The following is a 13,855-nucleotide window of genomic DNA, read 5'->3' as shown; positions in this document are numbered from 1 at the left end:
TTCTCCCCATGTTATCCCTCCCCACCCTCCCCTCCCTCCCCACCCCCCGCAACTGTCCCCAGTGTGTGATGCTCCTCTCCCTGAGTCCACGTGATCTCCTTGTTCAACACCCACCTCTGAGTGAGAACATACGGTGTTTGGTTTTCTGTTCTTGTGTCAGTTTGCTGAGAACGATAATTTCCAGATTCATCCAAGTATCTACAAAGGACATGAACTCATCATTTTTTATGGCTGCGTAGTATTCCATGGTGTATATGTACCATATTTTCTTTGTCCAGTCTATCATTGATGGGCACTTGGGTTTATTATTATTATTTTGAGATGGAGTCTTGCTCTCTTGCCCAGGCTGGAGTACAGTGGCAGGTTCTTGGCTCACTGTAACCTCTACCTCCTGGGTTCAAGCCATTCTCCTGCCTCAGCCTCCCAAGTAGCTAGGACTACAGGCACATGCCACCATGCCCAGCTAATTTTTGTATTTTTAGTAGAGACAGGGTTTAGCTATATTGGCCTGGATGATCTCACTCTCTTGACCTCGTGATCCACCCACCATGGCCTCTCAAAGTGCTGGGATGACAGGCGTACACCACCACACCAAGCTAACTTCTGTATTTTTATTAGAGACAGGGTTTTAATGTGTTAGCTAGGCTAGTCTTGAACTCCCAACCTTCAGCAATCCACCCATCTCGGCCTCCCAAGTTGCTGGGATTACAGGCATGAGCCACTGCGCCCGGCCACCTTTTAACAAATGCTTGGTTGTCCCATTGTTAGCTCTGTCACATACATTTATTCTTGTCTTCCTTAGTTCTTACGCAGCAATTACCTGCAACCTAGCTCATGGTTTCCACAATAGCCTGTCCACCATGATGAGAAATAATTCATAAGTTGTGGGAAGGAATTTTTCTTCAGATTGTTCTTGACTTTGGAATATTATATGTTTATGCTGTTCGGTGGTCATGCTGCAAAATCGTAGATGATTCACTGTGAGGGGGTCAGGATCCAGTCTAGCCAGAATAAACTCGTCACACTTTGTGGCTCCCCCTTGGCCTCTGCCACTCAGTGCTCTGAGAGTGTTGATGTGGTGTAGGAAGCTGAATGAACACCGGCCCCCAAATTAGGAAGCCTGCATCCCAGACTCAGCTTGATCTTTTGTAAGCCTGCAGTCTTCTCTCCAATAAACAAGATCACTGAAATTTATTATTTTCAAGGTCTCTTCTAGTTCTGAAGGGAGGTAATTATTTTTTAAATATAAATTTGGTACCTACCCATTGTAATGAATAATCAAAGGAATAAGGAAAGGGATAAAATCAAAAGTGGAAGTTCTACCTGCCCCTTAGGTCCTAAAATGTAAAATTGTAAAGGGTAAACCTCAGGGCTTGAAAATTGTTGAGGCAGTCTGTCATGATGGCAAGATCTAGCCCTGTTCGGTTTTCTAAGCAGTATTCTCTAGTGTACTCTGCTATAGGACAGAACTGTTTGCAGGGAAGGGATGTGAGTTTGGGTCTCTGTCTCCTTCTTGCAGCATGGTGCCATGGTTGACCTTGGAGCTATCATGCCTCATTTCTAACACCTTGTCTTCAGTAGTGTTTTTTCTTCTTCAGGTGCCTAAAAGTTAGCTCTCTTATCTTGTCTCTTTTTTTCTACTCTTCCTCTTCTTCCTTTTCCTCGTTCTCTTCTTTTTCTCTCTTTTTCTGCATTTCTGCAGAGATATCCTAAAAATGACTAAACATAGCTCCCCGTGAGAAAGAAGATTCGTACTGGAGATTGTGTCAGTGTTTCTAAAAAATAAAATAATTCTGTTGGTAAAAATCAACAAATATTTACTGAGTGCTTGCTCTGTAGAAGGCATCAAGCTGAATACTAGAATAAAGTATATCATAATGTGACATTAAAGTAATATATGCAGCAGGCCAGCTTAGTTCAAAGTGAAGGATGAGGGAGAGTTCTGGGTATCCTGGAACCTGGCACTTTTTGCTGAGCTCAGAAGGACCCAAGTGTTGAAGAGAATGCTTTTTCCAAGCTCCCAGAATAAGTGTATGAGAAATGTAAAATTTAGGTCCACTGTGGGCCTTCTCTCCAAGGCCAGTCCCAAAGGGTTCCCCATTTGCCCTTAGCTCTGACTTGGTTTCCCTTGGTGACCATGGCAGCTCTTTGAGCTTGAGTGGACTGTGATGTTGGTTGTAGACTTTTGTCTCTTCTATCTGCTTCATTGATGGGATTTAGACTCAATTGCCCATTGGATAGGGAATTTAAACAGGCCATTCAGAATGAGGGAGTTTCATCTGTTGGGTTATTGTGGCGGGAGTAATCACTTATCAGAACCTCTGCTTTTTGTAATGATTAGAGGGACGTGCTTCCTGCTACCCCATAGTATACCAGGAGACAGGAGGCCTCTCTTTGTGCTAAAGTTTATTTGGAGCTCATCTATATTTATAATCCTTTCCTGCCCTTGATTTAATTATACAATGGGGGAAATTTAATTATAAAATAACTTATTTGATAACACCAAAGAACTTGCTGTGTGCCAGGCACTGGGCTAAACACCCACTGGCACCTGAGGCAGGTGCTATTGTGATGTCCCTTTACAGCTGAGGCTGCTGAAGGTTGGAGAGCACATGTGATTGCCAGGGTCACTTCGCCAATGAGTCTTCCAGTTAGAAATTGGCCTTGGAGAGCTTGACTCTATAGAGTTTGCACCCTTCACCTTGATCCTTCTGGCATCATCCATCTCTGCAGCTCCACATCTAACAGATTTAGGCCTCATGGGCCTGACTGTGGTTACATTGCATGTACCAGTGGCAACAAGCAGCAAGGCTATTTTTCAGACACAGGCAGACACATGCAGAGCATTAGTTGACTATATTGTTTCACTAGTTCAGGGTCATGCAGATCCTGACACGATCGTGTGGAGAGAGGTCTCAAAGTCGAGTCAAAGCATTTGGTCCTATGCTAGGCTTTTCTAAGCTTCGGTCAACTCATATGTGAAATGAGGGCAGTGACACTTGGTGCTTAAATTGTATAACATATAAAGCAGAGACAGGCTCATGTATAATTGATTCTCTGTTCATTTAATTTCCTTTCCCTTTTCCCAGTTGACTCTTCTTCCTACCTCCTCCTATTTCCTGATTTTCTTTTTTGCTGTCACAGTAATTCAGTGTATCTGTTCCCAGGCTGTAGTTCCAAGTAAGAAGAATAAAGCAAATCTAGATGTGTTTTCGGCAATCTCAAGCTCTCAGGGGGAGCTTTTGTTGTGTCTGTAAGCTGTGATTGGATCCCACACCGACTGGACCGTCTTTCCTGGGGTGGTGGAGAGGAAGGATTGCCCAGCCAGGAGACAGATGTGTCGGTATCTGTAAGGTGACCTACGGGTGGAAAACACTCTTGCTCTGATTTTCCTTTCTCCTGGGAGCCTGCCTTCTTCATCAGCAGCCCACTCTGACCTCCTGTGCCCTTACGCGTGTGGTTTAACTGGAGCTTGTGAAAATGATGACTAGTCTATTGGGCATCTGGCTGAGGCATTTAACCACTGTGGAGACACCCTTATTAGAGGAAATGGAATGCAAGTTATGCTTATGGAGAGAGCGTATTAGGGCCCATCCTGGACATCTTGTAAAAGAATTAATGCCGGGTGCGGTGACTCATGCCTGTAATTCCAACACTTCGGAAGGCTGACACAGGTGGAGCACTTGAGGTCAGGAGTTCGAGGCCACCTTGACCAACATGGTGAAACCCTGTCTCTACTGAACATAAAAATTAGCTGGGCATGGCCGTGTACAACTGTAATCCCAACTGCTTGGGAGGCTGAGGCAGGAGAATCACTTGAACCTGGGATGTGGAGATTGCAGTGAGTTGAGCTCAAACCACTGCACTCCTGCCTGGGTGACAGAATGAGACTCCATCTCAAAAAAAAAAAAAAAAAAAAGAATAGATTTACAACCTTTTCTGCAGCAGGATTTCCAGGAAATGAACTGGGAAATGGTGGCAATGAATGAATGAATTAATGATGGCAAATGTATGTAGCATCCAACTGTAATTTTGTTGGACAATCAGAAATAAAAATATGCCTTTAAGAGGCATAAATCACCAACAATTATATGATTGTGAATCAGTCTTTCATTTTTTTATTTTGAAATAACTTAACCGTATAGAAAAGTTACAAAAATAGTATAGAGAGTTCTCTGATGCCCTTCACTCAGCTTCCCCTACTGTTAACATATTGTATAACCATAGTATAATTATTCAAACTAAGACATTAGCCTTGGTATAATACTATTGATTAAGCTACTGTCTATTGTGACTCCACCAGTTGTTTTACTACTCTTCTGTTCCAGGAATCTACCTCAGGATCCCACATTGCAATTCCTCTTTGTGTCTCCTTAGTATGCACCAATTTTTGACAGTCCTCACTCTTTCCTTAGCTCATGACATTGGCACTGAATACTAATTTTAATGCTCTATTCAGTTCTTATATTTGTTTTATAGTCATTATTACTATACTATAGTTATGTATGTGTGTGTGTATATATATATATATATATATTTTTTTTTTTTTTTTTTTTTTTTTTTTTTTTGAGACAGAGTCTTGCTCTGTCACCCAGGCTAGAGTGCAGTGGTGCAATTTCAGCTCACTGCAGCCTCTGCTTCCTGGGTTCAAGTGATTCCCACGCCTCAGCCTCCCGAGTAGCTGGGACTATAGGCACATACCACCCTGTCCAGCTATTTTTGTTTATTTATTTTTATTTTATTTTATTTTTTGAGCTGGAGTTTTGCTCTTGCTCTTGTTGCCAAGGCTAGAGTGCAATGGCACAATCTCGGCTCATCGCAACCTCTGCTTCCCAGGTTCAAGCAATTCTCCTGCCTCTGCCTCCAGAGTAGATGGGATTACAGTCATGTGCCACCACACCCAGGTCATTTTGTGTTTTTAGTAGAGACGGGGTTTTTCCATGCTGGTCAGGCTAGTCTTGAACTCCTGACCTCAGGTGATACACTCACCTTGGCCTTCCAAAGTGCTGGGATAACAGGCATGAGCCACTGCATCTGGCCTTTTATGTTTTTAGTAGAGACGGGGTTTCACCATGTTGTCCGGGCTGGTCTCAAACACCTGACCTCAGGTGATCCACCTGCTTCAGCCTCCCAAAGTGCTGGGATTACAGGTATCAGCCATTGTGCCCGGCCCGTAGTAACATTTTTTTTTGCTTAGCCTCCCATCATAAGACATTTTTAATGTATGCTATATTAAATGGCTGGAATTTTAGTCTGCAGTAAATTTCAGGGTTTGGTTAAAAACCTTCATTAAAATCTTCAAAATGTTCCCGTCACACTTGAAATTAAATCCATTCATCTCACCTTGTGTGGTCTACAAGACCTTTGGAGATCCAGACTTAGTCTGCCCCTGCCTACCACCACTGTGTCTCCACCATTTTCGATTTCTCTCGTTATTGGCTGGGTATTTGCTAGCCACACTGATTTGTTTTCTTCATTACTTCTTGCTTGCTTCTTGTCCTACTCTCTTAATAGAATGTGAGCTCCATGAGAGTAGGAACTTCCTCTCGCTCGTAGTTGCATCCCAAAGGCCCAGAACCATGCCTGACCCAGAGATGCAGCTCAGTAATTATGTGTTGATTGAGTGAGTACATTTTCTGAGAAAGCCAGTTAGAGGGAAAGGAAAGCTTCCTTTACCTTTCTTCTGAAGCATTTGAGATGAAATCTGTTCTGCGACACCAACTCAACAAGAACTTACTGGAGGTGCCTTTGGGGCTTGGCATCATGATAGCTCTTTTGTTAAAGCTATCCTCCCTCATTTTTTCTCTTTTTAACTTTGTGTCAGGCTGTTCTTGTACTGCTATAAAGAAATACCCTAGACTGGATAATTCATCAGAAAAGAGGATTAATTGGCTTGTGGTTCTGCAGGCTGTACGGGAAGCATAGCACTGGCATCTGCTTCTGAGGAGGCTTCAGGAAGCTTCCAGTCACAGTGGAATACTAAGGGGGAGCAGGCATGTCACATGACAAAAGCAGGAGCAAGAGGGGCAGAGTGGTGCAGGAGGCGGTGCCACATACTCTTTTTGGTTTTGAGAAGGAGTTTCCCTCTTGTTGCTCAGGCTGGAGCGCAATGGTGCAATCTCAGCCCACTCTAGCCTCCACCTCCTGGGTTAAAATGATTCCCCTGCCTCAGCCTCCTGAATAGCTGGGACTACAGGTGCTTGCCACCACACCCGGCTAATTTGTTGTATTTTAGTAGAGACGGGGTTTCCCTATATTGGCCAGGATGGTCTCGATCTCTTGATCTTGTGATCCACCCGTCTTGGCCTCCCAGAGTGTTGGGATGCAGGAGTGAGCCACCATGCCTGGCCCACAATGCCCTTAAATGTCCAGATCTCACAAAACCTCGCTCACTTTCACGAGAACAGCACAAGGGGATGGAGCTAAAAATTCATGAGAAATCTGCCCCCATAATCCAGTCACCTTCCCTCAGACCCCACTTCGAACATTGGGGGTTGCAATTCAACATGAGTTTAGAGGGGACACATATCAATACTATATCAAATTTGAGTAATATAAAGGACAGACAGCAAAAAAGGATGAGTGTTTCAAAGGCATTTAACTTAATTTCAGCTCCGCCACTAAGCCTTTAGTGTGTCTCCTTCATTGAGAAATTCTCCCCTAACTTTCTCTTAAAGGTGTTATAGTAGGACACGTCTTGGCCAAAAGTTTGGGGTGGAATTTGAGTCATTTTTTTTTTTTTGAGATGGGGTCTTGCTCTGGCACCCAAACTAGAGTGCAGTGGTGCGAATCTCAGCTCACTGCAACCTCCTCCTCCCAGGATCAAGTGATTCTCCTGCCTCAGCCTCCTGAGTAGCTGGAATTACAGGTGCCCACCACCGTGCCTGGCTAAGATTCTTTAAAAGATAATAAAATGCCATGGTTTAAACACATTTCTAGTAGTTTTGACAGGCCCATTATTAGTCCATTGTCATAGGAAGGGCAATTGAGGGACAGTCAAAGGGCTTTTACCAGCAGATCAAAAGAAAGGAAGAAGGGCTCCTGAGGACCCACCAGCCAGAAGTACCAGGCAGCGAGCTTCCTTTTAGGCATGTTCCCCATCCCAGGCAATACTTTGTATTGTTAGGTTTGGATGACAGCCTGTTATATTTGCTACTTGGTCAGGCTTTCATTGTTTAATATATGTTTTATGAAATTTACTTAGCCTATCCATTTGGCATGATTTCCTGAAGCTGCTATAGATAATCTCACCTGGTGTCATGGCTAAAAAAGAACATGTACACAGTAATTGTCAGCCGTTCTAAACTAAGAGTAAGACATTGAGAAATGCCCATCAGTCCATTCAGTTGCAATTGGAAATTTAAAACTATCCTTTTCATTTACAAGAAAGAAAATTCACTTCTAGTATGTTATCTTTATTATCATATTAGCCATATTGTAGATGAGAACACTGGAGTTTAAAGAGATCAGGTAATAAAAGAAGAGCCAACATCTTTAAAAAACTATAAATGTATGTGATCCTGTTTGTGGACCATTAGGGATTATACTAGGTTCATTTAGGGAACTGTGTGAATAATTAATAAATTCAAAAAAGACATATTTTTTGTTCCCATGTTTTATATTTATTTCAAGTTTACACTACAACCAAATTTAAGCTGAGCAAGGGTTCCTTGAGAAAGAGGGCCGGATATGGATCTGAAAGCTGGGAATTACCTGCTCCTCTTTCTGTCATCAACTTAATTATTTATAATTTGGGGCTAATAACTATTTCTTTAGGCCACTATATTCTTCACTCGACTAGTTTTAAGTTGTTATTTGTTTTGTTTTGCTTTATTTTGTTTTCTCGCTCTGTTGCCCAGGCTGGAGTGCAGTGACACCATCTTGGCTCATTGCAACCTCCACCTCCCAGGTTCAAGCGATTCTCCTGCCTCAGCCTCCTGAGTAGCTAGGACTACAGGTGTGCACCACCATGCCCAGCTAATTTTTGCATTTTAAGTAGAGATGGAGTTTCACCATGTTTATCAGGCTGATCTTGAACTCCTGACTTCAGATGATCTGCCTGCCTTGGCCTGCCAAAGTGCTAGGATTTCAGGCATGAGCCACTGTGTCCAGCAGTTCTGTTTTTATTATTGTCCGACCCTATTGTAAAATGCGTTTTTAAGAGACTGATTTGTAAGAGATACAGAATAGTTTTAAGTTTTATTTATTCTTTGTAAATCGGTTTTGGAAAATAGTTCTTTTAAGGGAACATATGTCATCCCCCTTAATCCTGTATTACTGATAGCATTTATTTGCTTAAAGAGTTTTTTTCCAGCGTGTAGTATTTATGCTCATTTTTGGATACCAAATAAATGTTGACTAAATGAGTGAAACTTTAATGTTTGGCTAAAATGAGACAGAAAGCTGTTTCTTTAAACTTTAGATCCTATTTAAGAAATAGAAATATAACCTACGTTTTTGATTGCCATTTGATTTCACAAGTGAAGAAGTAGGTATTTAGCTTTTTTGAAAATGTCGCAGAGCTGATGTCATCTTACTGTTCAAGCGTAAAAACCTACATGTGGCAGGTGTATTTTATAGGCTTATAAATACCTGAACTTGCTCACAGGCTGATTACTAGACTTTATAGGTTGCTTTAAAAAGTGAGAGCTTCCTACTAGTGGATGAATACTTACCCATTAATTTTTTTTTAATGTGAATTTAATCAGGAAGACCTAGAATAGATTCTTACCAAGTTCAATATGGTATGACAGTAAACCTCACAGCATAATTTATGAATTCATATATAATATGGCAGAACCAATGGCTACTATAAACAGCAAAGTGAGAGCATATTCCTAATTCAGACTATCTCATTTGACATTTTTAATAATTAATGGAGCTTTTCATTTTTAAGTGTCACCACTGAAAGTGCTAGTGTGCTCAGCAGTAAGCAGGTGAATTCAGAACGTTATTTTAAGGTAATGGGGTTCCCACTGACAACACAGGAAGCACACTTCCTATTAGAAAGGGGAACCATCATGATGAAACAGACAGAGACTTCGTGGATTGCTCTCTCCAACCCTTTGTGCAAGACTGTGTTGCTGGTACCAGACAAATGTTTCAGTGTTTGAAAGCTCAGAAAAGTAAGGGTGAGGGTGAAGAGAAGTATGTTGATAGGGGAAATTGCTAAACTCTTAGATGGACTGATTGTTTTTTTTTTTTTTGAGACGGAGTTTCGCTCTTGTTACCCAGGCTGGAGTGCAATGGCGCGATATCAGCTAACTGCAACCTCCGCCTCCTGGGTTCAGGCAATTCTCCTGTCTCAGCCTCCTGAGTAGCTGGGATTACAGGCATGCGCCACCATGCCCAGCTAATTTTTTGTATTTTTAGTAGAGACGGGGTTTCACCATGTTGACCAGGATGGTCTCGATCTCTTGACCTCGTGATCCACCCGCTTTGGCCTCCCAAAGTGCTGGGATTACAGGCTTGAGCCACCGGGCCCGGCCCTGATTGCATTAGTTATTAAAAGACTAACAATTCATTTTCAACTTTTTATGTTTAGAGAAGCATCTGAATATTGTTAGACCTTGCAGAGGCAGCTGTGTTGTTTAAACTGAGAATTGTTTGGGGGACAGAGAAGAGGAAGAAGGGATTCCTTGAGGAATGCTACCTCCTTTACAGATAACTCAGGGCTGTTTGTGAGGGAATGTGCATAGTCAGCCACGGTCTGGGCCATCTTAATACCGTGGGATGAGGGAGATGTGCTATAGCAAGCTGTTCCTTTTTTCTTGTTTGCTTTCTGTGCTTAGAGTTCTGATTCTCCAAATGTTGAATAATAGCCATTCCGAATTAGTCAAGCACTGTTGGATGGGGTTTGTGGGACAGAGTAAAACCTGTATGACAAGACCTCTGTCTTCTGCTCTGAGATCTGACACCTGATCAGGCCACCATCATTCGGCAGCACATATACTAAAACTGGAACAATACAGAGGAGATTATCATGGCGCCTGTGCAAGGATGACATACAGATTCGTGAAGCGTTCCATATTTTTAAAAGGAATTTGAGGTGATAACAACGTTCTAAAAAAAAAAAAATAGACGTAAACCACACACTGTTCTTTCCCAAAGAGACAAGTGCTTTCCCTGGAAGACATTTTTAATTCATGAATTTTTCAAGTACCCGTTAAGTACATCATCTTTTGGTTTTGAGGTATACTAGTTGTGTGTTAGAAGTTTAACATACAACGTATGAATTCTGTGCTTTAAGGAATTTTGCAGGAAACATTGCATGTGTTAAGACAGATTTTGGATACATTTTCTGAGGTCATAAGGTATAAGAGAGCTGTCATAGTGGAGGATATTTATTCCTGGGAATGACATAGATTTCGATTGATGGCAACTTTGATTGGTAGTGGCTTCCTGGACTGCTGTGTTAGAAGAATTCTAAGCGTTCCTAAATTCAATGGGGAATAAATCTATTACATTAGTCTGTCACAGGTATCAGTCTTACTATTATTGCTATTCCTCGTTTGTCTATTCTTCTTACATGAAACTAGTTGAGTAGAGGCTTAGCATAGCTAGTATTTAGATGAGTTCCAAATTTGTGTTCCAAGAATTAAATCAATCAAAATTAAATTTGAGCACTTGCCTTGTAAGAGATGCTGTGAAAGTAACACATTTTCAAAGTTAAATGGAAGCGTTAAATGGAGTAAGACCTTGAATGGTGAGAAATGGTCAAACAACTGCTATAAGAATTACGAGGGAGAGAATACCATGCCAAGAGTCTTGCAAATCAGGGATACTAAAGAATGATGAGGCAGAGTTGCTTTTATGTAAGCAAAAGCAAATAGCAGGAAGCGTAGCCTTTTTAAAGAAATCTCAGTACCACAGCCTGTTGGGAGAGATTATTTGTGATTTGGAGAAATGGGAGCCACCAGCAATTGGTGGTGGGCTTGGAAGTGATGGATTTTTTTTCATGGTCTTTTTCTTCTGACTCTGAGATTATAGGTCCCTAGAAGGTAAAAATCTGGCCTTGCATTTCACAAACTGTGTTGTTGTTGTTTTGTTTTGAGATGGAGTCTTGCTCCGTTGCCAGGCTGGAGTGCAGTGGCACGATCCCGGCTCACTGCAACCTCTGCCTCCCCATTCCACAAAGTTTTATACAGCTGCTCCTCATATGCCAGGCACCATATTAAGATGACAGGACTTGGTTTGGACTCTGTCCTTGATGATTCTTCAGAGCAGAGCAGGAATAGGGAAGGGAAGAAGGGAGTAGTATTTGTTGGTACCTACGTGCCTTTTAAAGGAAGTTACTCTTAACTCCATTATACAGAAGAGAAAAACCAAGGCTCAGAAATGTCAGTTTGCCCATGGTCAGCCAACAGAGCTAGATTTGAATCTAGGTCTCTCCCACTTGGGATTCTAGCTTCTTTTCACCAGAGTTCCTGTAAGTACACTTTGATCAACTGGTGTATTTATAGGCCTTTTTTATTTAATTTTTTTTTCTTTGCTCAGAGCCAGAAATGGAATGTTCTTTTAGTTCTTTTTTGAAAGATACATTTAAAGTCAGCTTTTTTAATTGAAGCATAATGTATATCCAAAAAAAGTCCACAAATCTTAAATGTCCAGCTTGACCAGTTTTCACAAAGTGAACACAGCCTTTGTTACCACTTCCTAGAGTAGAAGCTAAACACGGGATAATTTTTTTTTCTTCATACTTCTTTTTTTCCTATTTCTCTCTCCTTCTTTCTCTTTCTCTCCTATTTCCCTCTCCCCCACCTTCTCCATACCACCCCATTTTTCTAGCTGAAGCATTCCCTTGGACTTCTTGATCATAGAATTTAGTCCCAAGGATTTTTATGAAGCCACCTGGTGTTGGGGAGGTGAGTCGTACTCTGAGGTGCCCCTCTTGTGGGAATTACTTGAGTTATAAGAGAGTAAATGTTCCTCGAGTGGTGGCTTGGGCCTGTAATCCCAGCACTTTGGGAGGCCGAGGTGGGCCGATCACAAGGTCAGGAGTTTGAGACCAACCTGGCCAACATGGTGAAACCCCATCTCTACTGAAAATACAGAAAAAAAATAGCTGAGCATGGTGGCACGTACCTGTAATCCCAGTTATTCAGGAGGAAGCTGAGGAAGGATAATCACTTGAACCTGGGAGGTAGAGGCTGCAGTGAGCGGAGATCACATCATTGCACTCCAGCCTGGGCAACAGAGGGAGACTCCTTCTGAAAAAAAAAAAAAAAAAAAAAAAAAAAGGTAAATGTAAGAGTGACATGAATCATGAGTGTTGATTTAATTCTATATTAAGTCACATTCCCACATTTATTATATAACTAGAATGTACCAGCTTCTATGAGATTTTAAAGAATATACCCATTTCAAGCTTCACAAATATTCCCATTTTACACATAAAGCAATGAGTATGTTTATGGGTTAAAGTGACTTACCTAAAGTAATATACAGTCTAGTAAATGGTAGACTTCCTTATACTCATCCACTTTTCCTTAAAATACATCATAGCTGCCTGCTTTTACCTTCATTCTTTGTTAAACATAAGTTTGCATGCTTAAAAATAAAACTAAATTAACTGAGAAGGACATAGGCACACCAGGTTTGTTATAGGAACTGCTTTTTTCTTCCCTTACTTTTTTAGAAAAAGAACTTGGATTCCAGATAATTGTAGTCCTGGAAATAGGACAAAGTTTCATATTTGAGAAGCTATTCTCACGTTTCCAGTTATCCTTAAGAGCTGGTCTTTGCAGCCATGTTTAGTATCACTGTTAGTTTGAAGCTGTTGGAACTGATTTTAGCAGAACCAGAAGTTCCTGAAGAGACACTGAACAATAAGTCACATTCTTTATATTCTAGTTAATTACAGACAAATTTTAAGAGCTTCATGTCAGTTACTGTCCCTTGAGTAACCCATGTCCATGTTCCTTAGGAATGCTTTATGTACTTTTTTTTTTTTTTTTTTTTTGAGACAGAGTCTCACACTGTTGGCCAGGCTAGAGTGCAGTTACTGATTTTGCCTCATTGCACCCTCTGCCTCCTGGGTTCAAGTGATTCTCCTTGCCTCAGCCTCTAAGTTGCTGGGATTCTGGACGCGCTCTACGACGCCCATTTATTTTTTTGTAGTTTTAGTAGAGATGAGGTTTCACCGTGTTGGCCAGGCTGTTCTCGAACTCCTGACCTCATGATCTGCCTGCCTTGGCCTCCCAAAGTGTTGGGATTACAGGCGTGAGCCATCGTGCTGGCCCTAAGCTACCATGCCCAGCCCTACTTTACATATTCTTTGAGAATTGATACAAATGAAGTTCAAGAGAAGTACATCTAAGAATTTGACTGTTTCCAGCTTCTGCCATTAGAACAACTGTTATAGTTTGAATTTTTTGGCTGAAGGCCTACTTCATTTATTTTTAGTTCTTTCTCATGCTTTTGCAAACCCAAGAACACTAACATGTTGGAATTGAGCCTGTCCTTATATTCCTGATTAGAGACACCGTTTAATTTGATATTTTGCTAAAGACTGTCTATGGCAAGTTGTCATAGGACTAATTTCTCTAGAAAAGCAAGAGTCTGAACAAAAAGGACGAAATAGGGATTTAAGTATAGGTCACTGGAGATTAAAAATAATTTTTAACACTGACTCCTTTCTGGAATGCCATATTAATTCATGTTTAGTTGAATCCATGGTAAATCTTTAAATGTGTGTGTGTTTGATTTTAATAGCTGATTCTAACTCAGAGCTGATCACCACTTTGGGAAATTTCTAAAATATTCTAATACATTAATAATAAACATAGAGTTTCTAAGTGGAAAATGAGAGTATTTTCTTTTCTTCCTTCATTTATCTGGGAGTTTTGGCTCACCA

At 41.2% G+C, this 13,855-nt stretch overlaps 1 protein-coding gene and 1 non-coding gene across 2 annotated transcripts in view; both read left to right on the top strand.

Annotated features, from left to right (window-relative positions):
• Positions 1-13,855, top strand: part of EXT1 (exostosin glycosyltransferase 1) — a 312,087-nt gene that overhangs the window by 194,608 nt on the left and 103,624 nt on the right. The gene's annotated exons all lie outside the window — the stretch shown is intronic.
• On the top strand, positions 9,926-10,034 carry LOC120362400 (U6 spliceosomal RNA). Its single transcript, XR_005578314.1, has one exon. It is a non-coding gene; the product is annotated as a U6 spliceosomal RNA (small nuclear RNA).

Source organism: Saimiri boliviensis, chromosome 15 (genome assembly GCF_048565385.1).
Source record: "Saimiri boliviensis isolate mSaiBol1 chromosome 15, mSaiBol1.pri, whole genome shotgun sequence".
Lineage (NCBI taxonomy): Eukaryota > Metazoa > Chordata > Mammalia > Primates > Cebidae > Saimiri > Saimiri boliviensis.
Note: the sequence above shows the minus strand (reverse complement) of the source record. Positions and strands in the feature narration are given on the sequence as shown.